Source organism: Pseudophryne corroboree, chromosome 10, assembly GCF_028390025.1.
Source record: "Pseudophryne corroboree isolate aPseCor3 chromosome 10, aPseCor3.hap2, whole genome shotgun sequence".
In the NCBI taxonomy this organism is placed as follows: domain Eukaryota; kingdom Metazoa; phylum Chordata; class Amphibia; order Anura; family Myobatrachidae; genus Pseudophryne; species Pseudophryne corroboree.
The window spans coordinates 320,038,217-320,065,636 of record NC_086453.1 but is presented as its reverse complement, the minus strand read 5'-3'; the positions used below and the strand labels follow the sequence as shown (position 1 = coordinate 320,065,636).

Here is a 27,420-nt window from a genome sequence, read left to right as displayed (position 1 = left end):
AGAGGGGAGGTCGGAGGAGAGAAAGTGGGGAAGCCAGGCAGTAAAGTTGTCAAGGAAAGGTAAACAGTGGTAAGGGGGGCGGTAGATCACTGCCACAAGGAGGTGAATGGGGTAGAAGAGGCGGATAGTTTGGACCTCAAAGGTGGACAAGGTGAGGGAGGGCACAGGTGGGATGACATGAAAGGTGCAGTTAGGGGAGAGAAGGATGCCCACGCCTCCACCCTGGCGACCATCAGGTCTGACCGTGTGGGTGAAGGAGAGGCCTCCGTAGGAGAGGGCAGCAGTGGAGGTGGTGTCAGAGGAGGAGAGCCAGGTTTCTGTGATAGCGAGAAGGTTAAAAGAGTGGGAGATGAAGAGGTCATGGATAGTTGGCAGCTTATTGCAGGTTGATCTAGCATTCCAGAGTGCACAGGAGAAAGAAAGGGAGGGGACAAGGGAAATGGGGATAAGGTTGGCTGGGTTCTGAGTGCATGTGGGTGATTTGGAATTTGCAGGATCAGTGAATCCAAAAAGCAGGTTGCCTCAAGGCATACTTACCGACATTCTGGCTGCTCTCTGCGGGAGAGAGCAGCCAGGTCGGCTCAGCAGGCGGGCATGGGAGGCTGTGACGTAAAGGAGGGGGCGGGTCGGAGGCAGGACAGGGGCGGAGCAAGGGCAGGATGGGGCGGAGCAAGAACAGGATGGGGCTGGGTCACAGTGACACCTCCTTTAAGCCATGTCCCCCGCTCTGTAATGCCGCGATCACCGGCATTACACTGCAGGGGGCGTGGCTATGATGACGCGATTCAGTAAGAATCGCGTCATCGACTGCCCGGACCGCCCACTTTACACACTATGTGGGCAGACGGGCAGGGGGGACCCCACAAATCGGGAGACTTGCCTGCTCTTCCGGGGGGCCGGGAGGGTCACCCGATTTTCGGGAGCCTCCCGGCCATTCCGGGAGAGTAGGCAAGTATGCCTCAAGGTGTGAACAACGACAGACCACTATATCCCCACTAATACACAATGAAATCCTGCTATAGTATCGGCTAGGAATCACTAATTAAAGATACAGTTGGCATTACCTAGCACAATTCAAAAGCATGTAAAGGATGTAAAGTTGCAGCAGTGAGAGATTGTTGCAGGAGTGATAAAGTTGTCATTACCTGAGGAAGACAAAGAGAAGGTAGGAGTCACATCAGCTGAAGCATCTCCTTATATCTCCAAAATGTCATATCCTCATACTTTGCACTAACATACTTATCAGCTAAGATGCTTGCAGCCTAAATCTATACTGCAGCCTTTGCACATGCATAGAGTAATGCGGCCGCCGCAGGTATGCTGGGAGGGATCCGATTGCAGGATTTAACCCTATGCGCTTCCGGCACTTTTCTTTACAGTGGGGCCACCATCTGGATGATGTAGTCTTGGCTTTTCCTGGATTTATAAGAGATGGGCAGAGCTCCGGCAGTGGACAACTGATGGAAAGGAACAGGTGAGTCTCACTACTTTTATTCTCTTACAGGAAACACTGTCAGACAATTGGGGCTGATGTTAACAAGCTCTGTGACATTTTAGCAGGAGGGGAGTGGTGAATCAGGGTTTACGGTATTTTAAAGTAACGTTCAATCACCAGTGGAACTGCAGCTCATCCCTCGCTTTCTCTCCCTGACGGCAACACACCTTAACTGCCAGTCCTCGACAGTTATATCACCTCAGGTGGCGGACTCAAGTCCATCCGGCCAGGGTGAGGGGCTCTGAAGCATCTACTGTCCCTTCCGATGCACGGCGGAGACTAATGAACGGATTCTGAGATCAATGTCCTTTAGTCCCGCAATCCCATTGCTGGGCATTACAGGAGCATATTCATGAAGGATCATATCATTGAGCAAAGAAGTGAAGTTATAGAATGCAGCCACTAGATGACAGTAAACAACCACCAAAAACAGGACGAGTGATAAAGCTTATGTATGGAGTTCAAGTTTATGGAAATAAAGCATGATGTGTAGGAATGTCACCAGAAGGTGGTGCTGTTACACATATAATTCATTAGGAATAGAATAGTGATGCTCAAACTTGGTCCTCAGGACCCCAAACGGCTCACGTTTTCCAGGTCACTTAGCAGGTGCACAGGTGTATTCATTATTCACTGACACATTTTAAAAGATCCACAATTGGAGCTAACTATTTCACTTGTGATTCTGGGAGGAGACCTGGAAAACTTGAACTGTTTGGGGTCCTGGGATCATAGTTAGTGAACATATGGCAGATGTTTGACAGGCAGAGGCGTTCGCATTTTCTGCGGGTGCCAGCAGTAAATGCGGTCTCATGCGCAGGATAGGCACTGCCAGTGTCGGACTGGGGCATGAAGGGCCCATGCTTAGAGGCTCCTTGATAAATTTATATAGTAAATACTGCCACTGCATGCATGATAATGTACCAGACTAATAACAGCAATGCACTGTAGAAAACACACCATAGTCCTGTGCAGTATAATGTAACAATATATAATTCAAGTGCACAATCTGGAACCCGATCCTTAGAGGAAGGGGTGGGGTCCACCGGGGGTTTCCCCTGTACCCATGTGGGCCAGTCCGACCCTGGGTGCTGTGCATGCAACCACATCCATTTTGTAATTTTTGCAGTTGGATGGCATATCGCGATACAACCTGAATCACAGGAGCAATTCTAGGTGTGGGCAAGTCGGGCCTGTCACCCCGCAGGCGCCCACCGCCCACCCGCACCCCGCATATCACAGTCCCCGGTTGCAGCAGGCGCCGTGGGCTGTGTGGTTGCCTGATGCAGCCGGCACCATTGTCAGATGCTAAAGTACCTAATTGACCTCTAGTGTCTGTGCGGCGCTATGAGAGAGACGTGACGTCTCTCCCATAGATTTGAGGAGCGGGCGGCCGGAGATGGAGGGCAGCAATGGTCGGGAAGCAGGAGCAGGGCTGGTGAGTATTGGTTTTTTTTTCCCTTTATTTGTGTGTGTAAGCGGTGCTACTAGGGGGCACATCTACAGGGGGCAAATCCACTGGGGGCACATCTACAGGGGTCACATCTATCGGGGGCAAATCTACAGGGAGCACATCTACAGGGGGCACAACTACTGGGGGCAAATATACTGGGGGCACATCTAATGGGGGCAAATCTACAGGAGGCACATCTGCTGGGGGCACATCTAGTGGAGGCAAATCTACAGGGAGCACATCTACAGGGGGCACATCTAATGGGGCAAATCTACAGGGGGCATATCTACTGGGGGCACAACTACTGGGGGCATATCTACAGGGGGCATAACTACTGGGGGCACATCTGTGGCACCCCAGCAGGGCTGCCACGGACATTTATGTGACTTCTGTACCCTTTTCTCACTCTCCAGAATGCAGCTTGGCTGAACGCTTTGTTACTTGCAGCAGGGAAATGCTTAAAGATATATTCTGTGCTCTATCTGGCATGCGCTGGAACAGTTAACTGCTGGGACCGTTGGCAGTTGGGCGGCCATCTTGAGGGAGAGTGCTGGAGAGGGATTGTGAGGAGATGCTGTGCATCTGACCTGTCAGAGCCACTGGTCACGGCGACCGATGTTAGAAAAACAACAACCGAAGACTAGTCTGAGACTCCATTAGCACACCCACAGCGTCAGGTGGCAGTGGCTGGCACGTAAAGGACATGGGCAGAGCAGAGTAGGAGACCCCCTTGCTGGACCCGGCCCAGGGAGTATGGTGATGCAGTTCCCTACACCCAGCAGAGGCGGATTACTAGGCGAGGCCTTACCAGTGACAGACATTTGGTGTATGGCACCCTAAAAAAAAGACCCTTCACTCAGTAAAGGGCAAAGAAACCAGCAGCCTTTTGGAATGGAATGACCTCGCAGACAGCCATCACGTTAGACCAGCATAACTGAGGTCTGTAATAAAAGTATGTGCCATACAATAGTCTACACTGGGTGTAGTATGTTATGCCGGTGGTCGGGCTCCCGGCGGCCAGCATACCGGCACCTGAATCCCGACCGCCGGCATACCGACAGCTGGGCGGCCGCAAATGAGCCCCTTGGGGATTCCGGTGCCGGTATGCTGGTCGTTGGGAGCCCGGCTGCCGGCAAACTGAAGACCACCCGTCTACACCCCCTTAAACTACAGCTGCAGCATTAACCATGGGCTTAGTCGCACAGACACTAGTCATACGAACTCTTCTTATTCTCTCTATATCAGCTGTAAGGATAGCAAATTGCCGGAACTAAATCCTTACCCCTTCAACTACGGCAAACTAGTAAAGGATAGAACTGGCAGCCTAAACTGGGGCATAAAGACTAGTACTTATAGTAAAGGAGCAGCCCTCTATGCACAAAACCTGTTACTAAATCTGTATATTATTGACAGGTTAACTTGAACATTAACCAGAGCTACATAGTGTCAATTGTAAAGCCTGTTCAACTGCGGCCACAAGCTAGAGACAAGTGTTTGTTGATCTGCACCTTTAATTATCTCTAAAATTCTGTACTTAGTTAACGGAGAAGTGCAGTTAGACTTTCTAGAGCAGACTATGGTGGTCATTCCGAGTGTTCGCTCGCTACCAGTTTTTAGCAGCCATGCAAACGCTATGCCGCCTCCCACTGGGAGTGTATTTTAGCTTAGCAGAAGTGCGAACGAAAGGATCGCAGAGCGGCTACAAAATTTTTTTGTGCAGTTTCAGAGTAGCTTCAGACCTACTAAGCGCTTGCGATTACTTCAAACTATTCAGTTCCCGTTTTGACATCACGAACACGCCCTGTGTTCGCCCAGCCACGCCTGCGTTTTTCCTGGCACGCCTGCGTTTTTTCAAACACTCCCTGAAAACGGTCAGTTGACACCCAGAAACGCCCACTTCATGTCAATCACTCTGCGGTCAGCAGTGCGACTAAAAAGCTTTGCTAGACCTTGTGTGAAACTACATCGTTCTTTGTAATAGTACGACGCGCATGCGCATTGCACCGCATACGCATGCGCAGAAGTGCTGTTTTTTGCCTCATTGCTGCGCAGCGACCGAAAGCAGCTATAGATCAACTCGGAATGATCCCCTATATTCATATGAGGCAAAGAGCAGCGTTACTTTATAAGCTAGACTATATAACCAAAGGATATCGATAAGGACCAGAGCTCCTTTCCGTTTAACCTGGGCAACTAATTGTGAGAGCTCTCGTTAGTTTTGATCTAAACGTGCACAAACTAATTAGGACTTATCAAACTAATTATTTGAGTTAGTGTGCATGCAGGCCTTAACAGTCTTATAAAGGGGAACTTACTGCAGTACTTGCTGTTACTGTAACCTGTATAGTCTACGGTTAATTGCTTGTATACTTTCTTACTTAATGTTGTATGTTCAAGCTTGAATGACACTTTGAAGTAATGGTTTATTATAGTCCTTGGTAACAGGTCATTTATAATAATATTGAATATTAACCATTGCTCTTACGAAAGAGTTTCCTAGTTAAGGAAAGTCATAGCAAAGACTAACTCTTTTTCAGGAATTTGACGCAGACTGAAAGATAACAGCATTCGGCTAGTTCCAGAATAATAAACGTTATTGGTTAAGTATAGTGATTATTAGTGTAATTCAGTATGTACACCGATTGTCGTTAGATGATTGTATTTGATTCTGCTTTTGAGACTATTTAAAGAACTACAACTTTATCTTCAACCATTAAATTGGATCCTCTTCCAAAACCCTTGTGTGATTTCTCAAAACTTTAGTCCATCTTCTCATCCCGCTAGTTTTCAGTAAAGAATTGGACATACAGCAGAGACATCAGGTGAACAGGGTAAGAAGAAATGGTAACTCCTGACAAGAATGGGTTGTTACACATCTACTGGGGGCAAATCTACAGGGGCACATCTACTGGGGGCATAACTACTGGGGGAACAACTACTGGGGGCACACATGGTGGTGTAATGTGACTAACGGACACTATTGTGCTGTGTAATGTGACTAACGGACACTACTGTGCGGTGTAATGTGATTACTGGACCCTAATGTGTGGTGTAATGTGACTGACGGACACTACTGTGCGGTGTAATGTGACTGACAGACACTGCTGTGTGACGGACAAAACTGTACTGTGTAATGTGACTAACAGACACTACTGTGCAGTGTAATGTGACTAATGGACACTACTGTGCGGTGTAATGTGACTGACGGACACTACTGTGTGGTGTAATGTGATTGACGGACACTACTGTGCTTTGTAATGTGACTAACGGACACTACTGTGCTGTGTAATGTGACTGACGGACACTACTGTGCGGTGTAATGTGACTAACGGACACTATTATGCTGTGTAATGTGACTGACGGACACTACTGTGCTGTGTAATGTGACTGACGGACACTGCTGTGCGGTGTAATGTGACTAACTGACACTACTGTGCTGTGTAATGTGACTAACAAACACTACTGTGCTGTGTAATGTGACTAATGGACACTACTGTGCTGTGTAATGTGACTAACGGACACTACTGCACTGTGTAATGTTACTAATGGACACTACTGTGCAGTGTAATGTGAATCAGTATTATTCTGTGGCCACTCCATTTTCCTACGTAGCCACGTGCCTATATTTTGCTGCTCTCCTTAGGCACACACTGGATACTTTCGCCCTGTGCGGTCTAATGTGACTAACAGACACTACTGTGTGGTGTAATGTGACTAACGGACACTGCTGTGCGGTGTAATGTGACTGACGGACACTACTTCTCTGTGTAATGTGACTAATGGACACTACTGTGCAGTGTAATGTGACTAACGGACACTACTGTGCTGTGTAATGTGATTACTGGACCCTACTGTGCGGTGTAATGTGACTGACGGACACTGCTGTGTGACGGACACTACTGTACTGTGTAATGTGACTAACAGACACTATTGTACTGTGTAATGTGACTAACGGACACTACTGTGCTGTGTAATGTGACTAACGGACACTACTGTGCGGTGTAATGTGACTAATGGACACTACTGTGAGGTGTAATGTGACTGACGGACACTACTGTGCTGTGTAATGTGACTAACAGACACTACTGTGCTGTGTAATGTGACTAACGGACACTACTGTGCGGTGTAATGTGACTAACGGATACTACTGTGCTGTGTAATGTGATTACTGGACCCTACTTTGCGGTGTAATGTGACTGACGGACACTGCTGTGTGACGGACACTACTGTACTGTGTAATGTGACTAACAGACACTACTGTGCGGTGTAATGTGACTAATGGACACTACTGTGTGGTGTAATGTGACTGACGGACACTACTGTGCTGTGTTATGTAACTGACGGACACTACTGTGCAGTGTAATGTGACTAACGGACACTACTGTGCTGTGTAATGTGACTAACGGACACTACTGTGCTGTGTAATGTGATTACTGGATCCTACTGTGCGGTGTAATGTGACTAACGGACACTACTGTGCTGTGTAATGTGACTAACGGACACTACTGTGCGGTGTAATGTGACTAACGGACACTACTGTGCGGTGTAATGTGACTGACGGATACTATTGTGCTGTGTAATGTGACGAACGGACACTACTATGCTGTGTAATGTGACTAACGGACACTACTGTGCTGTGTAATGTGACTAATGGACACTACTGTGCATTGTAATGTGAATCGGTACTATTCTTTGGCCACTCCATTTTCCTATGTAGCCACGTGCCTTTATTTTGCTGCTCTCCTTAGGCGCACACTAGATACTTTCGCCCTGGGCGCAACAAGGTCTAGAACCGGCCCTGCTGAATCTGCCCCATAGCCTACAGTAAGATGGGAGTTTCTTGTCAGGACCTGAGAGCAGATGCATGTTCCGCTAGTGTCATGAGTGAGTGGCCCGACTTGTGTTCTTGTTTGAGGCTCATGCACAGATCTTCTGTACCCAGCATAAAGTGGGTGCAATTGCCAACAAGAATGATGACAGCTGTAAAAACAGTTGGCGGAGTGATGATGTGACTAAAGCTATGCAGATAATCACATACATAAGATAGTAAATTGGTCAGTGGTGGGCATCAGCAAATGCCAGCACTTTGCGTCCAATTTGAAGAAGACCCTTGGAGATATATTTACTAAATTGCCGATTTATAGAAGTGCAGATTTTGCCCATAGCAACCTATCAGATTCTACTTATTTATCTTCTAGAAGACAATAGCTACAATCTGACTGGTTGCCGTAGGCAACATCTCCACTTCTATAAACCCGCACTTTAGTAAATGTACCCCTAAATGTTTTATTATGTATTACCTGTATGGATTACATTGTAGCAAGAATATAATAAGTTCAACGGTATGTCGAAAATTATTAGCGCAATAACAATTCAAACAATGATGCAGCAATATTACTTTTTAATTATTTCAATGATAGAGGCAATGCTATTATTTTATTATACTGAAATGGGCAAAAAGTATCTATTTCAATGAAGTAGGGAAGATTAATTATATATTTTCATAAAGGGTAATCCTTCAAGAAATGGGCACATATATTTAAGTATTGCCCTATATGGACCATACAAATTATTTATCTATACATGGGCCACCAGAAGTAAATCTTTATTTACATGGGTAACTGCAATTAATTTAATTGGTGAGGGGGCCAGTGGCGTAAGTTCGTCATAGTCGCCCGGAGGCAAGATAAATATTGGTGCCCCCCTATTTCCTATATTAAGATAAATATATGTATGTTTGTGTGCGTGTGTGTGTATATGCAGTGTTCTGAAAAAAAATTATATACTGTATTTATACATTTAATTGTCTTTTATTTTAAATCACAAATTTCTTAGCAGTCATACCCAGGATTAGAACCCATGACCTGTTACACTGACAGCAGACACTTTGCTGATGGAGTTATTTGCTCCTGTAGAGGAAGCATGAGAATTCTTACTATATGAAGTTACGTGTAATTGTCAGAGAAGTATCTTCATATAGTTAAAATTCTCAAATTTCCTATACAGGAGCAAACAGCTTCATCAGTAAGGTGTCTGCTTCCAGTATAATAGGGTGTGGTTTCTAATCCTGGGTGTGACACTTGTATAATGTATATATTCAGTATAATAAAGAGGGTGTGATTTGTAAGGTGCAGGGACCAGTGAGGAAGTCGGCCACTGAAAAGACAGCGACAGCTATAAATTAACTTAATTCAATGGTGTCACAGAATGGGAGGAGAGGTGCCCCGCTTCAGAGCAGGAGCCCGGCGGCAGATGACTCCGTTGCCTCCCAGAGTTCTGCCTCTCAGGGGGCTACACTTAGTTTCTTTGCTAATTGTGAAGCTGATTCTGAGTCGGACACAAGTGAGTGGATCTCACAGACTTCAGCGTAACGCACATGCACAACAGATATGGGTGGTCATTCCGAGTTGTTTGCTCGCTAGCAGTTTTTAGCAGCCGTGCAAACGCTATGCCACCTCCCACTGGGAGTGTATTTTAGCTTAGCAGAAGTGCGAACGAAAGGATCGCAGAGCGGCTACAAAATAATTTTGTACAGTTTCAGAGTAGCTTCAGACCTACTCAGCGATTGCGATCACTTCAGACTGTTCAGTTCCTGTTTTTACGTCACGAACACGCCCTGCGTTCGGCCAGCCACACCTGCGTTTTTCTTACGCCTATGTTTTTCCGAACACTCCCTGAAAACGGTCAGTTGACACAGAGAAACGCCCTCTTCCTGTCAATCACTCTGCGGCCAGCAGTACGACTGAAAAGCTTCGCTAGACCTTGTGTGAAACTACATCGTATGTTGCAATAGTATGACGCACGTGCGCATTGCGCCACATACGCATGCGCAGAAGTGCTGTTTTTTTGACTCAACGCTGCAGTGCGAACAAAAGCAGCTAGCGCTCAACTCGGAATGACCCCCATAGGCAGCTGTGCATCCCCCGGACCAGACTTATACTATCAGAGATCACCGCCGTGAACGGATTGGTCTGCCTGTTGACGGACCACGCTTTCTGTGAAATGGGCATTTCCGGGTGATAACTGCTCGGCGAGCATGAGATCACAAAGAACAGTCCCATTTCATAGGACTGTCATGGGCAGGTAACCTAATTTACATGGATGACTGTAGCATTCGGACACAGATAAAATGTATTTTTCTGGATCTTTTGCACCTTGTGTGGGGAAGGTGCAAGTCACATGGATTTTCTGCACGCTGCATGTGAAAGTAAGTAGAATGCCATGGGTGTACAGAAAATCAGCCGCAGATGCCTACGGCTCAGAATCAGGCCATCTGACATATAAGTGCTCTAAATTTCAAGTAGGTGGGTTCATTTCTCAACTGTACCTCGCTCTTCTGGCTGCCCTCCATGACTTCTTTCCTGTCTCTCAGCGGTATGTCGCTGTGAAACCACCACCGCTGCAATAAAGCTACAGCGGCTCCCTGAAGAGACCCTGTATGCAGGCCCGGCACTACCCGCTCAGCAAAGGGATGCAGTGCAGGGAGGCGCCTGGCTGGAGAGGTGCTCTCCCTGCTCTGCATAGCCAGGGCAGTCGAGAGCCAGGATGGGCCCAGGTACTTTTCAAAGGGCGTGAAAAATAGTATTTTAAGTACCTCCATGGCCACACTGCAGCCCAGTACACAGCGGCGTTTGATGGGCTGAGGAAAAGAGCTGCATCTGCTGCTACTAGGGAAGGGGGAGGTGGCCTGGGCCCCTACTGGACCCTCACTGAGCCCCTCCATCAGACCTGGTCCCGGGTAATTTGTACCCTCCCCCCCCCCTCTCTCGGCACCACTGTGCATAGCTGTCCTGCCGCTGTGCCTGTCCCCCTACTGCTGCCGGCTGCTGACCCTGTCACACTGTGTGATGGACACTGGCGCCGGCAGCTTCAAGGCAAGCCTCCAGTCCTCCCCCACTTGATTGTGTCTGTCAGAAAAGGGGGTGGAGCCTCGCAGGACGGAGCTTCACTGGGCGGAGCTACATGGTCACCAGGCTACCAGTGACTCAGAGAGGTACAGCTGCTGCTTGTAAAGTACTGTAGGGCCGGTAGCATGAAGTCTACTCTCACCTCCCCTCCCCTGTGACAGTGCAGTGGCCCTAAGGCACCCAAAAGGGGGTGGAGCTATACGGGAACAGGCTGCAGCACCCTTCTACACAGGAGGATGAGCTGCTACATCTCCGGCCTGCCAGACTTCTTTAGGTAAGTGTGTGTATCTGTATACAGTATCTGTGTATATGCATGTGTGACTGTGTATGTATGTATGTATGTATGTAACATACCTCCCAACTTTCTTCTTTATCAAAGATGGACACACGCGCAGCGAAAATGGGGTGTGGTCTATGAAAAGTGGGCATGGCTTCACGGAGGACCTGCGATCGTGAGCAACGCCCCAATTTTTCTCACTGAGGGGGCATGCCCAGCGCTCCGTGAGCCGCTGGCATGCCCCCTCTCCTCCTGTCTCCACTGAATAGACGCTGTTTCTATTCACCACTGCTCTGCTTAGCAAAGTGCGAGTGCAGGAGCCTCCCAACTGCCCCCCCCCCCCCCACCGCGGGACACTGCGGCTCGCGGGTGGGACAGTCCTAAAAACACGGGACTGTCCCGCAAAAATCGGGACAGTTGGGAGGTATGGTGTAATGTATGTACAGTATGTATGTGAGTGTGTGTATATGTGTGGCATAATGTGTGTAAGCGTCACTGGTACAGGGGGCATTACGTGTGTAAGCGGCACTCGTACAGGGGGTGTTACGTGTGTAAGAGGCACTGGTACAGGGGGTGTTACGTGTGAGAGTGTCAATGGTACAGGGGGTGTTACGTGTGAGAGTGTCACTGGTACAGGGGGAGTTACGTGTGAGAGTGTCACTGGTACAGGGGGAGTTACATGTGAGAAGTGTCACTGGTACAGGGGGAGTTACGTGTGAGAGTGTCACTGGTACAGGGGGAGTTACGTGTGTGAGTGTCACTGGTACAGGGGGCGTTACTTGTGAGAGTGTCACTGGTACAGGGGGCGTTACGTGTGTAAGCGGAACTGGTACAGGGGGCATTATGAGTGTAAGCGTCACTGCTACAGGCGGCGTTATGTGTGAGAGTGTCACTGGTACAGGGGGTGTTACGTCTGTAAGCGTCACTGGTACAGAGGGCGTTATGTGTAAGCGTCACTGGTATAGGGGGCGTTATGTGTAAGCGTCACTGGTACAGGGGGTGTGACGTGTTTAAGCGTCACTGGTACAGGGGGTGTGACATGTGTAAGCGTCACTGGTACAGGGGGTGTGACGTGTGTAAGCGTCACTGGTACAGCGGGCGTTACGTGTGTGTCACTGGTACAGGGGGCGTTTTGTTTGTAAGCGTCACTGGTACAGGGGGCGTTACGCGTGTAAACGTCACTACTACAGGGTTCATTGTGTGTTTAAGCGTCACTTCTATAGGCGGTTTTATGTGCGCTGTCCCTCTGTAAAGTATGGGAGGGCGCAAATTTATAGTGTGCAGGGGGCGCCGAACACCCTGCCTGTATGCATGCGCTCTGCTGATCACTGCAGCAGCAATTACCTGGGCCCAGGCCGCTGGAGGAGCCCAGGTAATTGTATACCTATACTTAAGGCCAGTGCCATATTCCCAGTGATATCTTCAGGAAGATGGCACCCACCCATTGAAAGCAAAGTCTTTGCTTTCTAGTGTACATGTGCCAACTTCCCAAATATCACTGGGAATATGGCACCAGCTTCCCACAATCAAGGTAGAAAGCGGATGCCCTCCCACACACCCCTCCCCCCCTGCATTAGAATGCCCCCCCATTCTTTTCCGGGGCTCCGGCATAGCTCTCTATGCCCCTGACCATACTTGAATAATCTTATATGGTGAAGGAAGTATGGAAACTGAAGAAAATAATCTATAAGAAAATAATATTGTTGCTCACTTTGGTGACATTTATAAAAAACAAAAACATCAACACAGGAGATTGTTTACGCATAAATCACGGATACATTTTAATCATATAAAACTCATACAAAACAATATTAGATGAAAAATTAACACATTTAAGACACGTGTAATACATTAATATGTGGTATATTAAGAAATATCATATCATACCTCCCAACTGTCACGCGAGTCCCATTTTTCGGGCACTGTCCCACCCAGGGGCCTCAGCGCCCCTGTCACTTGATGCTGGCAGAGCAGCGGTGAATAGATGCAGTGCGCATGCGCACAGCGTCTATTCACGGGAGAGAAGGACAGGAGGCATGCCAGCAACTCCAGGGCATGACCCCATAGTGATGGAAAACGAAAGGCTTGGCTCTACATTGCAGACACACCCTCTTTTTCCGAGGCTATGCCTTATGTGTGGGCGTGCACATCTTCGGCGTGTGCAGGAGTTCAGCTTACAAAATGTTGGGAGGTATGCAAATACTATACAGACATGGCAGATAGCAGGCGTCATTTGCACTGTGCAGGCACACCATAGCACAAGAACCATGTTTGTATGTCATTTATGCTAACACACCTAATATTACACTGAAATTCCTGATTTGCATGCAAGCGTGTTTTTTTAAATGCACATAAAGCAGAGCAGTTAAGGCGATAAGCTTCTGTTGTGAGGGGCTGCAGAGCTTTTACTAGGTGCAAAGAGTTTAACATATGGTCCCAAGGTGATACTTTCACTAACAACCTGTGGGGGCGATTCAGACCTGATCGCTAGGCTGCTAAAATTGTTGTCCTGCGATCAGATAGTCGCTGCCCAAGGGGAGTGTATATTCGCCGTGCAAGTGTGCGACCACGTGTAGGCCAAGTTGCTAAAAATCCCCTCAGAAAGCGGACAGCTGCAAATTCGCACCTCACTCACCAGTGAATGGTTTTTACCAGTGTGTGCAGTGTCTGCGCAGCCCAGGACTTACTCCTACAGGGCGATCAGAACAGGTTGATCGGGGGCCAGAGCTGACGTCACACACCCTCCCTGAAAACACTTGTCTGCGTTTTCCCTGACACTCCCAGAAAATGGTCAGTTACCACCCACAAAAGGCCTCTTCCTGTCAATCAGCATGCGAATGGCTGTGCGATTAGAATTTTCACACCAGCCTGTCGCTGATCGGCGATGCCTGTTGTTGTTTGCCGAAGCGTGTGGGCGCATTGCGGTGCATGCGCAGTTAATCACTGATCGCCCCCTGTGCGAAAACACACAGCAACGATCAGGTCTGAATCACCCCCTGGGGTTAATTTACTAAGGTGGGAGATTTTTAGAACTGGTGATGTTGCCCATAGCAACCAATCATATTATATCTATTATCTGCTAGAAGCAGCTAGATAAATAGTATGTAGAATCTGATTGATTGCCATGGGCAACATCACCAGTTCTAAAAATCTCCCACCTTAGAAAATTTACCCCCCTGTGTTTGAATAAAAGTGCAATAATGTTAGTAAATTGCAAATTAAAGTTAAGTGAGAAGACACATTCACTAGCAGTTGCTTGAAAGAAGGAACAGGAAGTATGTAGAGATAATGTAGCACTTATCACAGTAGGTGTGCAGTGTAGGACGTTTTTAGGTGTACACATACAGTAAGTGTTCATGCACGTAGGCGTGGAGTGACATGGTTATTTTTGCACAATACTCTCATTTGAAAAAAAGATAATCAGTGTATAATTTATTAATCTACAGTTTGCTCCAACAGTAGTGATGATGCAGATGTGACCCATTTGCTGAGGTTTGGGGTTTCTAAATTGACCCTGTTTGTTTGTTTGTTTGTTTGTTTGTTTGTTTTTCCCACAAAATCATAATAATAATAATTCAACAAATCAAATGGACTGATCACTAATCACAAATTAACCTCACTCCTTATCCATGCAGTTATATTTCCCTATAACAAGTCCAATCTGTGAATTAAGGGAGACAGAATGCATTTTATATGTATGCTGGAAATGAAACCCTTAGGGCAGAGGTTCCCAAACTGTGTGCCGTGGCTCCCTGGGGTGCCTCGGGACACTTGCAGGGGTGCCCTGGGTTGGTGGTCCAGGACCAATTCAAATTATTCATGGTCAATATTATAGGCAAAACCAGTGCTGGTGGCTGCCAGTCATAAAATATGTGGCTAAACAGAAGCAAATCTTGTCCCTCACCTCACAACTGACCCTAAGGATGACATATAAACTAGAGATGAGCGGGTTCGGTTTCTCTGAAACCGAACCCGCACGAACTTCATGTTTTTTTCACGGGTCCGAGCAGACTCGGATCCTCCCGCCTTGCTCGGTTAACCCGAGCGCGCCCGAACGTCATCATGACGCTGTCGGATTCTCGCGAGACTCGGATTCTATATAAGGAGCCGCGCGTCGCCGCCATTTTCACACGTGCATTGAGATTGATAGGGAGAGGACGTGGCTGGCGTCCTCTCCATTAGAAATTAGATTAGAAGAGAGAGAGAGATTGTGCAGAGTCAGACAGAGTTTACCACAGTGACCAGTGCAGTTGTTAGTTAACTTTTATTTATTTTAATATAATATATCCGTTCTCTGCTATATCCGTTCTCTGCCTGAAAAAAAACGATACACAGCAGCAGCCAGTCACACAGTGTGACTCAGTCTGTGTGCACTCAGCTCAGCCCAGTGTGCTGCACATCAATGTATAAAAGGCAAAGCTTATAATAATTGTGGGGGAGACTGGGGAGCACTGCAGGTTGTTATAGCAGGAGCCCCCAGGAGTACATAATATTATATTAATTTAAAATTAAACAGTGCACACTTTTGCTGCAGGAGTGCCACTGCCAGTGTGACTAGTGGTGACCAGTGCCTGACCACCAGTATAGTAGTATATTGTTGTATGTATTGTATACTATCTCTTTATCAACCAGTCTATATTAGCAGCAGACACAGTACAGTGCGGTAGTTCACGGCTGTGGCTACCTCTGTGTCGGCAGTCGGAACTCGGCAGGCAGTCCGTCCATCCATAATTGTATTACAATATATACCACCTAACCGTGGTATTTTTTTTTCTTTCTTTATACCGTCGTCATAGTGTCATACTAGTTGTTACGAGTATACTACTATCTCTTTATCAACCAGTGTACAGTGCGGTAGTTCACGGCTGTGGCTACCTCTGTGTCGGCAGTCGGCAGGCAGTCCGTCCATCCATAATTGTATTATTATTATAATATATACCACCTAACCGTGGTTTTTTTTTCATTCTTTATACCGTCGTCATAGTGTCATACTAGTTGTTACGAGTATACTACTATCTCTTTATCAACCAGTGTACAGTGCGGTAGTTCACGGCTGTGGCTACCTCTGTGTCGGCAGTCGGCAGGCAGTCCGTCCATCCATAATTGTATTATTATTATAATATATACCACCTAACCGTGGTTTTTTTTTCATTCTTTATACCGTCGTCATAGTGTCATACTAGTTGTTACGAGTATACTACTATCTCTTTATCAACCAGTGTACAGTGCGGTAGTTCACGGCTGTGGCTACCTCTGTGTCGGCAGTCGGCAGGCAGTCCGTCCATCCATAATTGTATTATTATTATAATATATACCACCTAACCGTGGTTTTTTTTTCATTCTTTATACCGTCGTCATAGTGTCATACTAGTTGTTACGAGTATACTACTATCTCTTTATCAACCAGTGTACAGTGCGGTAGTTCACGGCTGTGGCTACCTCTGTGTCGGCAGTCGGCAGGCAGTCCGTCCATCCATAATTGTATTATTATTATAATATATACCACCTAACTGTGGTATTTTTTTTTCATTCTTTATACCGTCGTCATAGTGTCATACTAGTTGTTACGAGTATACTACTATCTCTTTATCAACCAGTGTACAGTGCGGTAGTTCACGGCTGTGGCTACCTCTGTGTCGGCAGTCGGCAGGCAGTCCGTCCATCCATAATTGTATTATTATTATAATATATACCACCTAACCGTGGTTTTTTTTTCATTCTTTATACCGTCGTCATAGTGTCATACTAGTTGTTACGAGTATACTACTATCTCTTTATCAACCAGTGTACAGTGCGGTAGTTCACGGCTGTGGCTACCTCTGTGTCGGCAGTCGGCAGGCAGTCCGTCCATCCATAATTGTATTATTATTATAATATATACCACCTAACCGTGGTTTTTTTTTCATTCTTTATACCGTCGTCATAGTGTCATACTAGTTGTTACGAGTATACTACTATCTCTTTATCAACCAGTGTACAGTGCGGTAGTTCACGGCTGTGGCTACCTCTGTGTCGGCAGTCGGCAGGCAGTCCGTCCATCCATAATTGTATTATTATTATAATATATACCACCTAACCGTGGTTTTTTTTTCATTCTTTATACCGTCGTCATAGTGTCATACTAGTTGTTACGAGTATACTACTATCTCTTTATCAACCAGTGTACAGTGCGGTAGTTCACGGCTGTGGCTACCTCTGTGTCGGCAGTCGGCAGGCAGTCCGTCCATCCATAATTGTATTATTATTATAATATATACCACCTAACCGTGGTTTTTTTATACCACCTAACCGTGGCAGTCCGTCCATAATTGTATACTAGTATCCAATCCATCCATCTCCATTGTTTACCTGAGGTGCCTTTTAGTTCTGCCTATAAAATATGGAGAACAAAAAAGTTGAGGTTCCAAAATTAGGGAAAGATCAAGATCCACTTCCACCTCGTGCTGAAGCTGCTGCCACTAGTCATGGCCGAGACGATGAAATGCCAGCAACGTCGTCTGCCAAGGCCGATGCCCAATGTCATAGTACAGAGCATGTCAAATCCAAAACACCAAATATCAGAAAAAAAAGGACTCCAAAACCTAAAATAAAATTGTCGGAGGAGAAGCGTAAACTTGCCAATATGCCATTTACCACACGGAGTGGCAAGGAACGGCTGAGGCCCTGGCCTATGTTCATGGCTAGTGGTTCAGCTTCACATGAGGATGGAAGCACTCAGCCTCTCGCTAGAAAACTGAAAAGACTCAAGCTGGCAAAAGCACCGCAAAGAACTGTGCGTTCTTTGAAATCCCAAATCCACAAGGAGAGTCCAATTGTGTCGTTTGCGATGCCTGACCTTCCCAACACTGGACGTGAAGAGCATGCGCCTTCCGCTATTTGCATGCCCCCTGCAAGTGCTGGAAGGAGCACCCGCAGTCCAGTTCCTGATAGTCAGATTGAAGATGTCAGTGTTGAAGTACACCAGGATGAGGAGGATATGGGTGTTGCTGGCGCTGGGGAGGAAATTGACCAGGAGGATTCTGATGGTGAGGTGGTTTGTTTAAGTCAGGCACCCGGGGAGACACCTGTTGTCCGTGGGAGGAATATGGCCGTTGACATGCCAGGTGAAAATACCAAAAAAATCAGCTCTTCGGTGTGGAGGTATTTCACCAGAAATGCGGACAACAGGTGTCAAGCCGTGTGTTCCCTTTGTCAAGCTGTAATAAGTAGGGGTAAGGACGTTAACCACCTCGGAACATCCTCCCTTATACGTCACCTGCAGCGCATTCATAATAAGTCAGTGACAAGTTCAAAAACTTTGGGTGACAGCGGAAGCAGTCCACTGACCAGTAAATCCCTTCCTCTTGTAACCAAGCTCACGCAAACCACCCCACCAACTCCCTCAGTGTCAATTTCCTCCTTCCCCAGGAATGCCAATAGTCCTGCAGGCCATGTCACTGGCAAGTCTGACGAGTCCTCTCCTGCCTGGGATTCCTCCGATGCATCCTTGCGTGTAACGCCTACTGCTGCTGGCGCTGCTGTTGTTGCCGCTGGGAGTCGATGGTCATCCCAGAGGGGAAGTCGTAAGCCCACTTGTACTACTTCCAGTAAGCAATTGACTGTTCAACAGTCCTTTGCGAGGAAGATGAAATATCACAGCAGTCATCCTACTGCAAAGCGGATAACTGAGTCCTTGACAACTATGTTGGTGTTAGACGTGCGTCCGGTATCCGCCGTTAGTTCACAGGGAACTAGACAATTTATTGAGGCAGTGTGCCCCCGTTACCAAATACCATCTAGGTTCCACTTCTCTAGGCAGGCGATACCGAGAATGTACACGGACGTCAGAAAAAGACTCACCAGTGTCCTAAAAAATGCAGTTGTACCCAATGTCCACTTAACCACGGACATGTGGACAAGTGGAGCAGGGCAGGGTCAGGACTATATGACTGTGACAGCCCACTGGGTAGATGTATGGACTCCCGCCGCAAGAACAGCAGCGGCGGCACCAGTAGCAGCATCTCGCAAACGCCAACTCTTTCCTAGGCAGGCTACGCTTTGTATCACCGCTTTCCAGAATACGCACACAGCTGAAAACCTCTTACGGCAACTGAGGAAGATCATCGCGGAATGGCTTACCCCAATTGGACTCTCCTGTGGATTTGTGGCATCGGACAACGCCAGCAATATTGTGTGTGCATTAAATATGGGCAAATTCCAGCACGTCCCATGTTTTGCACATACCTTGAATTTGGTGGTGCAGAATTTTTTAAAAAACGACAGGGGCGTGCAAGAGATGCTGTCGGTGGCCAGAAAAATTGCGGGACACTTTCGGCGTACAGGCACCACGTACAGAAGACTGGAGCACCACCAAAAACTACTGAACCTGCCCTGCCATCATCTGAAGCAAGAAGTGGTAACGAGGTGGAATTCAACCCTCTATATGCTTCAGAGGTTGGAGGAGCAGCAAAAGGCCATTCAAGCCTATACAATTGAGCACGATATAGGAGATGGAATGCACCTGTCTCAAGTGCAGTGGAGAATGATTTCAACGTTGTGCAAGGTTCTGATGCCCTTTGAACTTGCCACACGTGAAGTCAGTTCAGACACTGCCAGCCTGAGTCAGGTCATTCCCCTCATCAGGCTTTTGCAGAAGAAGCTGGAGGCATTGAAGAAGGAGCTAACACGGAGCGATTCCGCTAGGCATGTGGGACTTGTGGATGCAGCCCTTAATTCGCTTAACAAGGATTCACGGGTGGTCAATCTGTTGAAATCAGAGCACTACATTTTGGCCACCGTGCTCGATCCTAGATTTAAAGCCTACCTTGGATCTCTCTTTCCGGCAGACACAGGTCTGCTGGGGTTGAAAGACCTGCTGGTGACAAAATTGTCAAGTCAAGCGGAACGCGACCTGTCAACATCTCCTCCTTCACATTCTCCCGCAACTGGGGGTGCGAGGAAAAGGCTCAGAATTCCGAGCCCACCCGCTGGCGGTGATGCAGGGCAGTCTGGAGCGACTGCTGATGCTGACATCTGGTCCGGACTGAAGGACCTGACAACGATTACGGACATGTCGTCTACTGTCACTGCATATGATTCTCTCAACATTGATAGAATGGTGGAGGATTATATGAGTGACCGCATCCAAGTAGGCACGTCACACAGTCCGTACTTATACTGGCAGGAAAAAGAGGCAATTTGGAGGCCCTTGCACAAACTGGCTTTATTCTACCTAAGTTGCCCTCCCACAAGTGTGTACTCCGAAAGAGTGTTTAGTGCCGCCGCTCACCTTGTCAGCAATCGGCGTACGAGGTTACATCCAGAAAATGTGGAGAAGATGATGTTCATTAAAATGAATTATAATCAATTCCTCCGCGGAGACATTGACCAGCAGCAATTGCCTCCACAAAGTACACAGGGAGCTGAGATGGTGGATTCCAGTGGGGACGAATTGATAATCTGTGAGGAGGGGGATGTACACGGTGATATATCGGAGGGTGAAGATGAGGTGGACATCTTGCCTCTGTAGAGCCAGTTTGTGCAAGGAGAGATTAATTGCTTCTTTTTTGGGGGGGGTCCAAACCAACCCGTCATATCAGTCACAGTCGTGTGGCAGACCCTGTCACTGAAATGATGGGTTGGTTAAAGTGTGCATGTCCTGTTTTGTTTATACAACATAAGGGTGGGTGGGAGGGCCCAAGGATAATTCCATCTTGCACCTCTTTTTTCTTTTCTTTTTCTTTGCATCATGTGCTGATTGGGGAGGGTTTTTTGGAAGGGACATCCTGCGTGACACTGCAGTGCCACTCCTAGATGGGCCCGGTGTTTGTGTCGGCCACTAGGGTCGCTAATCTTACTCACACAGCTACCTCATTGCGCCTCTTTTTTTCTTTGCGTCATGTGCTGTTTGGGGAGGGTTTTTTGGAAGGGACATCCTGCGTGACACTGCAGTGCCACTCCTAGATGTGCCCGGTGTTTGTGTCGGCCACTAGGGTCGCTAATCTTACTCACACAGTCAGCTACCTCATTGCGCCTCTTTTTTTCTTTGCGTCATGTGCTGTTTGGGGAGGGTTTTTTGGAAGGGCCATCCTGCGTGACACTGCAGTGCCACTCCTAGATGGGCCCGGTGTTTGTGTCGGCCACTAGGGTCGCTAATCTTACTCACACAGCTACCTCATTGCGCCTCTTTTTTTCTTTGCGTCATGTGCTGTTTGGGGAGGGTTTTTTGGAAGGGACATCCTGCGTGACACTGCAGTGCCACTCCTAGATGGGCCCGGTGTTTGTGTCGGCCACTAGGGTCGCTTATCTTTCTCACACAGCTACCTCATTGCGCCTCTTTTTTTCTTTGCGTCATGTGCTGTTTGGGGAGGGTTTTTTGGAAGGGACATCCTGCGTGACACTGCAGTGCCACTCCTAGATGGGCCCGGTGTTTGTGTCGGCCACTAGGGTCGCTTATCTTTCTCACACAGTCAGCTACCTCATTGCGCCTCTTTTTTTCTTTGCGTCATGTGCTGTTTGGGGAGGGTTTTTTGGAAGGGACATCCTGCGTGACACTGCAGTGCCACTCCTAGATGGGCCCGGTGTTTGTGTCGGCCACTAGGGTCGCTTATCTTTCTCACACAGTCAGCTACCTCATTGCGCCTCTTTTTTTCTTTGCGTCATGTGCTGTTTGGGGAGGGTTTTTTGGAAGGGACATCCTGCGTGACACTGCAGTGCCACTCCTAGATGGGCCCGGTGTTTGTGTCGGCCACTAGGGTCGCTTATCTTTCTCACACAGTCAGCTACCTCATTGCGCCTCTTTTTTTCTTTGCGTCATGTGCTGTTTGGGGAGGGTTTTTTGGAAGGGACATCCTGCGTGACACTGCAGTGCCACTCCTAGATGGGCCCGGTGTTTGTGTCGGCCACTAGGGTCGCTAATCTTACTCACACAGCTACCTCATTGCGCCTCTTTTTTTCTTTGCGTCATGTGCTGTTTGGGGAGGGTTTTTTGGAAGGGACATCCTGCGTGACACTGCAGTGCCACTCCTAGATGGGCCCGGTGTTTGTGTCGGCCACTAGGGTCGCTTATCTTACTCACACAGCGACCTCGGTGCAAATTTTAGGACTAAAAATAATATTGTGAGGTGTGAGGTATTCAGAATAGACTGAAAATGAGTGGAAATTATGGTTTTTGAGGTTAATAATACTTTGGGATCAAAATGACCCCCAAATTCTATGATTTAAGCTGTTTTTTAGGGTTTTTTGAAAAAAACACCCGAATCCAAAACACACCCGAATCCGACAAAAAAAATTCGGTGAGGTTTTGCCAAAACGCGGTCGAACCCAAAACACGGCCGCGGAACCGAACCCAAAACCAAAACACAAAACCCGAAAAATTTCAGGCGCTCATCTCTAATATAAACGCGATCTACTTAATGTAATATTTCTTTCTAAATTTCTCAATAAGAAATTTTTGGCCTAGGGGTGCAGTAAAAAAAATTATGATATTCTAGGGCGCCGTGGTTCAAAAAAGTTTGGAAACCACTGCCTTAGGGGATGCATGAAAGCTGTTTATTCCGGCAACCCTCCGAAAATGCCATTTTTGGAGGTTTGGCAGCTTTTTGCGTATGCACCAAACTCCGGAATGCGATACATTCCGGTGCTTGGACCTAGTGGCTAATGCCATCTTTAAATGGCGTTACCCGCTTCTATAGGTTTCTATTTGCATTGCCTTCTCTGAGTGGGATCCTAGTGGACTCCTACCAGCACCGTCCATGGAGCGTGCGACATACAAGGCATACACAGACAGACTCGCGGGTCATAAACCCGGACGTCCCCACACCACAAAGGACACCTGTCATCGGGAGACCTGTCCTTTGCTGATATCTCCACGCACACAACATTAATAAAAGCTGATATGCAACCGATGAGTGGCAAGATGTGCAATGTTTGATGCTTCCCGCCCTTACTCTGGGTTGGACTGCTCTTGTATTGCAAGGGTTACGCCATGGTAGAGGTATGCTTTAGTATGGCCTGATGCATTGTTAGCCTATGGCTTTGCAAGGGGTGGGGTTAAGGTGCCATGTTGGAGTTGATAGTGTGGGTGCCCTCCTGTGGGTGGGGTGGGAGTGTCTCTTCCTGACAAGGATTTTCCCACTTTCTGTCCCTGGTTAGTTTTGGCGTCTGCTTTATTTGTGGTGGGAAAGAACAGTAGCAGTCGATCTTGAAGTTACTGCCGTCGAGAGGTGGGGGAAGCAGGTACTAATTTCCCAGGCCCAGGTCTGATGGACTGTGTGACGTGCCGATTCCCGGCACTAAAAATATGTTTCCTGTCCTTTGCATAAGGGGGCGTGGTCACTACTTCTGCAATTAGACCAAACCCACAAATCAACACCTGGTCCCTCCACAGATCTCTACGCCACTGCTTGAGGTGCTCTCCCTGTCAATACACAGGTTAGACTAGTTTTACCTTACTGGGGTCAGCGGCACCACCGGTCCCGGTGGGCCTTTTTGTGTGTGATTGGGATGGGAGCTGAATACCTTAAGTTGTGGCGATGAGTTGGTAGTTGACCTCCCATCTAGGTCTAAGTGGAGTAGGTGCAGATGGTGACACAGGTTGAGTATCCCTTAGCCAAAATGCTTGGGACCAGAAGTACTTTGGATGTTGGATTTTTCCGTATTTTGGAATAATTGCATACCATAATGAGATATCATGGCGATGGGACCCAAGTCTAAGCACAGAATGCATTTATGTTTCATATACACCTTATACACATAACCTGAAAGTAATTTTAGCCAATATTTTTTATAACTTTGTGTATTAAACAAAGTTTGTGTACATTGAGACATCAGAAAACAAAGGTTTCACTATCTCACTCTCACTCAAAAAATTCCATATTTCGGAATATTCCGTATTTCAGAATATTTGGATATGGGATACTCAACCTGTATTGCTTAGTGGAGCCTTACTTTGCAACCTTGCTTTATCTGCCCTCTTTTACCCCATTTGCCATTTATTTAATTATAAATAAAGCTGACCCCTTTTCCCCCACAAATATGCCATCATGTCGATACTTTATAAGTTTAAGGTTATCATTATGTTATGTTCACAACTCGCACACAGGAGGAGTCTGACACCAGACCACAGGGCATTTTAGGGTAGGATGCACTAAATGGAAAACATGGTAAACTCACGTTTACCACATTTTCAGAATGTACTAAGGCCCAGCCACCGGTTCAATGCCGTGACGGGGTTCGCCAGCTTTTGCTGGCGATACCCCATAGAAGCCTATGGGCTTCTCTCCACAGCGCTGTGTGAGGGATCTGACTGGATCCCTCCCAGCATGCCCCGCACCCGCCCCCCTCAACCTGCGCATGCACAGACTGACTCCCGGGGCCAAAACCCAGAAGTCTGGCAGCCGCAGGGGATCGCGGAGGACAGCTCTTATAGGAAGAGCTGTCCTTCGCAATGCTAAGCTCATATGTAACTACATATGCGATTAGCATCGTGGCATTTGCTGCGATGTCTATTAGTACATCCCACCCTTTAAGAGAAAAACAGAAGTGGCTATTTTTATGATTAAAAATATATGACAAGTGGGAAGTGCACAACGGTAACATCGAAGATATAGGGGTATATTCAATTGAAGTCGAAACTGCCGTCTTGTCGGAAAGACGGCAGTTTGCGACTTTATCAGGTTGGAAGGGGTTCCGACCTACTCAATCCCCGGCTTTTTTATACGACAACTCAGGGAATTTGACTTGTCGGAAAGCACGTGGATCGGCGGAATAGCTGCCAATCCGTGTGCTTCTGTCGGAAACGGGGCCAAATCTGACAGGTTTTGGCCCCGTTTCCGAGCATCTCAATCCGACTTTAGGAAGATCAGCGTGGAGACAGGGGAGAGCCGCGGGGAGACGGGGGAGAGCCGCGGGGAGACGGGGAGAGCCGCGGGGAGACGGGGGGAGAGCCGCGGGGAGACGGGGGAGAGCCGCGGGGAGACGGGGGGGGAGACGGGAGGAGAGCAGCGGGAAGACGGGGGAGAGCCGCGGGGAGACGGGGGAGAGCCGCGGGGAGACGGGGGAGAGCCGCGGGGAGACGGGGGAGAGCAGCGGGAAGACGGGGGGAGACGGGGGGGGGAGACGGGGGGAGAGCAGCGGAGAGATGGGGGAGAGCCGCGGGGAGACGGGGGAGAGCCGCGGGGAGACGGGGGAGAGCCGCGGGGAGACGGGGGGAGAGCCGCGGGGAGACGGGGGAGAGCCGCGGGGAGACGGGGGGGGAGACGGGGGGAGAGCAGCGGGGAGACGGGGGAGAGCCGCGGGGAGACGGGGGAGAGCCGCGGGGAGACGGGGCAGAGCCGCGGGGAGACGGGGGAGAGCCGCGGGGAGACGGGGCAGAGCCGCGGGGAGACGGGGGAGAGCCGCGGGGAGGAGACGGGGGGAGAGCAGCGGGGAGACGGGGGAGAGCAGCGCTACAGCAGCATAGCAGGAGGATGTGTCACAGCCGCCGCTCACAGCAGCGTCCACCCGGCTCCAGCAAGCGAGATCTCCCCCGTCTTCCCGCTGCTCTGCCCCGTCTCAACCCCCTCATCTCAATTCGACTTTTTTTAAAGTCGGATTGAGATGACCATTAAATAGCTCTTGTCGGATCCATTCCGACAAATGCATGTCGGAATGGATCCGACTTCAATTGAATATACCCCATATTCTGTAAAACTAATATGTGAACCTGACTGCCTTCAGACAGATAACTACAATCGGATAATGAAAGGAAGGTTGTAAAATCACATTATTAATAAAAATAAATAAATGACAGATTCTTATTAAGTCAACATTTTTTGTACTATTCATTAATTAAAACTGTGTTTAGATTGTGGAGCCATGGGGCTTAATATACATTCATCATCTATCCCGCCTGAGCAGTATTCAGTATCATAGAGAGCACAGCATCCATATTGATTGAAATAGTTGTCATTGATGTCTAGGGAGAATTAAAGATTTCATAGTAAATCAAATATAGGTACATACGGCAGTCTTAATATCTTCCTTACACTGATGATTATATAGTGTGACAATACAGTGCTTATTCCTATACAGCAGGGGTCAAGGAACTTTTTTACCTTTTGCCCCAAAATATATTTAGATACGCCTTGATTTGAAAGGAAGGAAATCATAAATTATTGTGCATATACTGGTTTTCACTGTTTACTGTATATGGCATTTCTGAGATACTGTGTATATATAATTAATTATTATTTTTTTCAGCCAATTATTTTTTGGCAATGAATGGGTTAATTAACACTTTCTCCCCAAAACACCAGAATGAATGTAAGAAAGATGGATGAGGGTGTAAGGGGGTGGGGGAAGCACGACTTTTAGGAGACAGATGGTCACATCCTCACCCCAGTAATGTCAGTGGGAATTTCCCACTGTTATGTGGGCCACTGTCTGATCCTGCGGAACTCCATCAGCGGTCAGCCACAGAACACTTCAAGTTCTGTGTATGGGTTGGCGGGCCGCGGGCGGGAGGACAGGACAGCGCAGGACGGACGGGCGTGAGGGAGCGCTGTGTGATGTCAGCACATCATACCACGGTCAGGAACACAGCACAGGGTGGCCAGGAGCACAGCGCAGGGTGGGCAGGAGGGAGCGCGTGTGACGTCAGCACGTCACATCGCGAGCCGGACGATGCTGGACAGGGCTGTCTCTCGGCAGCGCGACCGTCCATTACCCCCAGGAATTTCATTTTTACCCCATTTTCGGTAATTTACCCCTGTTCCCTGACCACTGCTATACAGCCTTGTTATGCTCCACAAGAGTTATTCCCCTACTCAAATAAACACTCACATTGGTAGGTATATTCCTAAAAAATGTATATATACTGTGTTACTATATACACCAATGAAGCTGTAGCTTCAAATTTTATATACTGTAGTATTACATCCTACAGTCCAACAGTCATTAATTAGCCATATATATGTCATCTAAAAAAATTTGGTTTTAAATCACTTGGGACTGTAGGCACACAGTCCTCTCCAGTAGTGATGCTGATCCAGAAACATTTCTTGAACCGGTTTGTTCAATCAGATCAAAACTTACCTGGATTTTTTTTTTTACTTTATATCGGCTTAACAAACATCTGGGCACTGGGGTTCGAACATGTTTGAGCTTAATGAACTAAATTTTAAAATGTTCTACCATGAACAGTAAACACTAAATGAGAATGTTGAATCTCCAACTTAGAACACAAACGGCATATGGTATTAATAATCAGTGAATCGTCAACCGAAGCTGCATGTTATAAACGTGAACAATTAATCTCAAACACAGTGAA

At 47.7% G+C, this 27,420-nt stretch overlaps 1 long non-coding RNA gene across 1 annotated transcript in view; it reads left to right on the top strand.

The window, feature by feature from the left end:
• Window positions 1-3,404: 3,404 nt before the first annotated feature.
• The window catches only part of LOC134966624 (uncharacterized), a 355,275-nt gene continuing 331,259 nt past the window's right edge, over window positions 3,405-27,420 (top strand). Inside the window, exon 1 of the long non-coding RNA XR_010188680.1 lies at window positions 3,405-3,887. This is a non-coding gene — a long non-coding RNA (uncharacterized LOC134966624). The remainder of the gene's footprint in view (window positions 3,888-27,420) is intronic.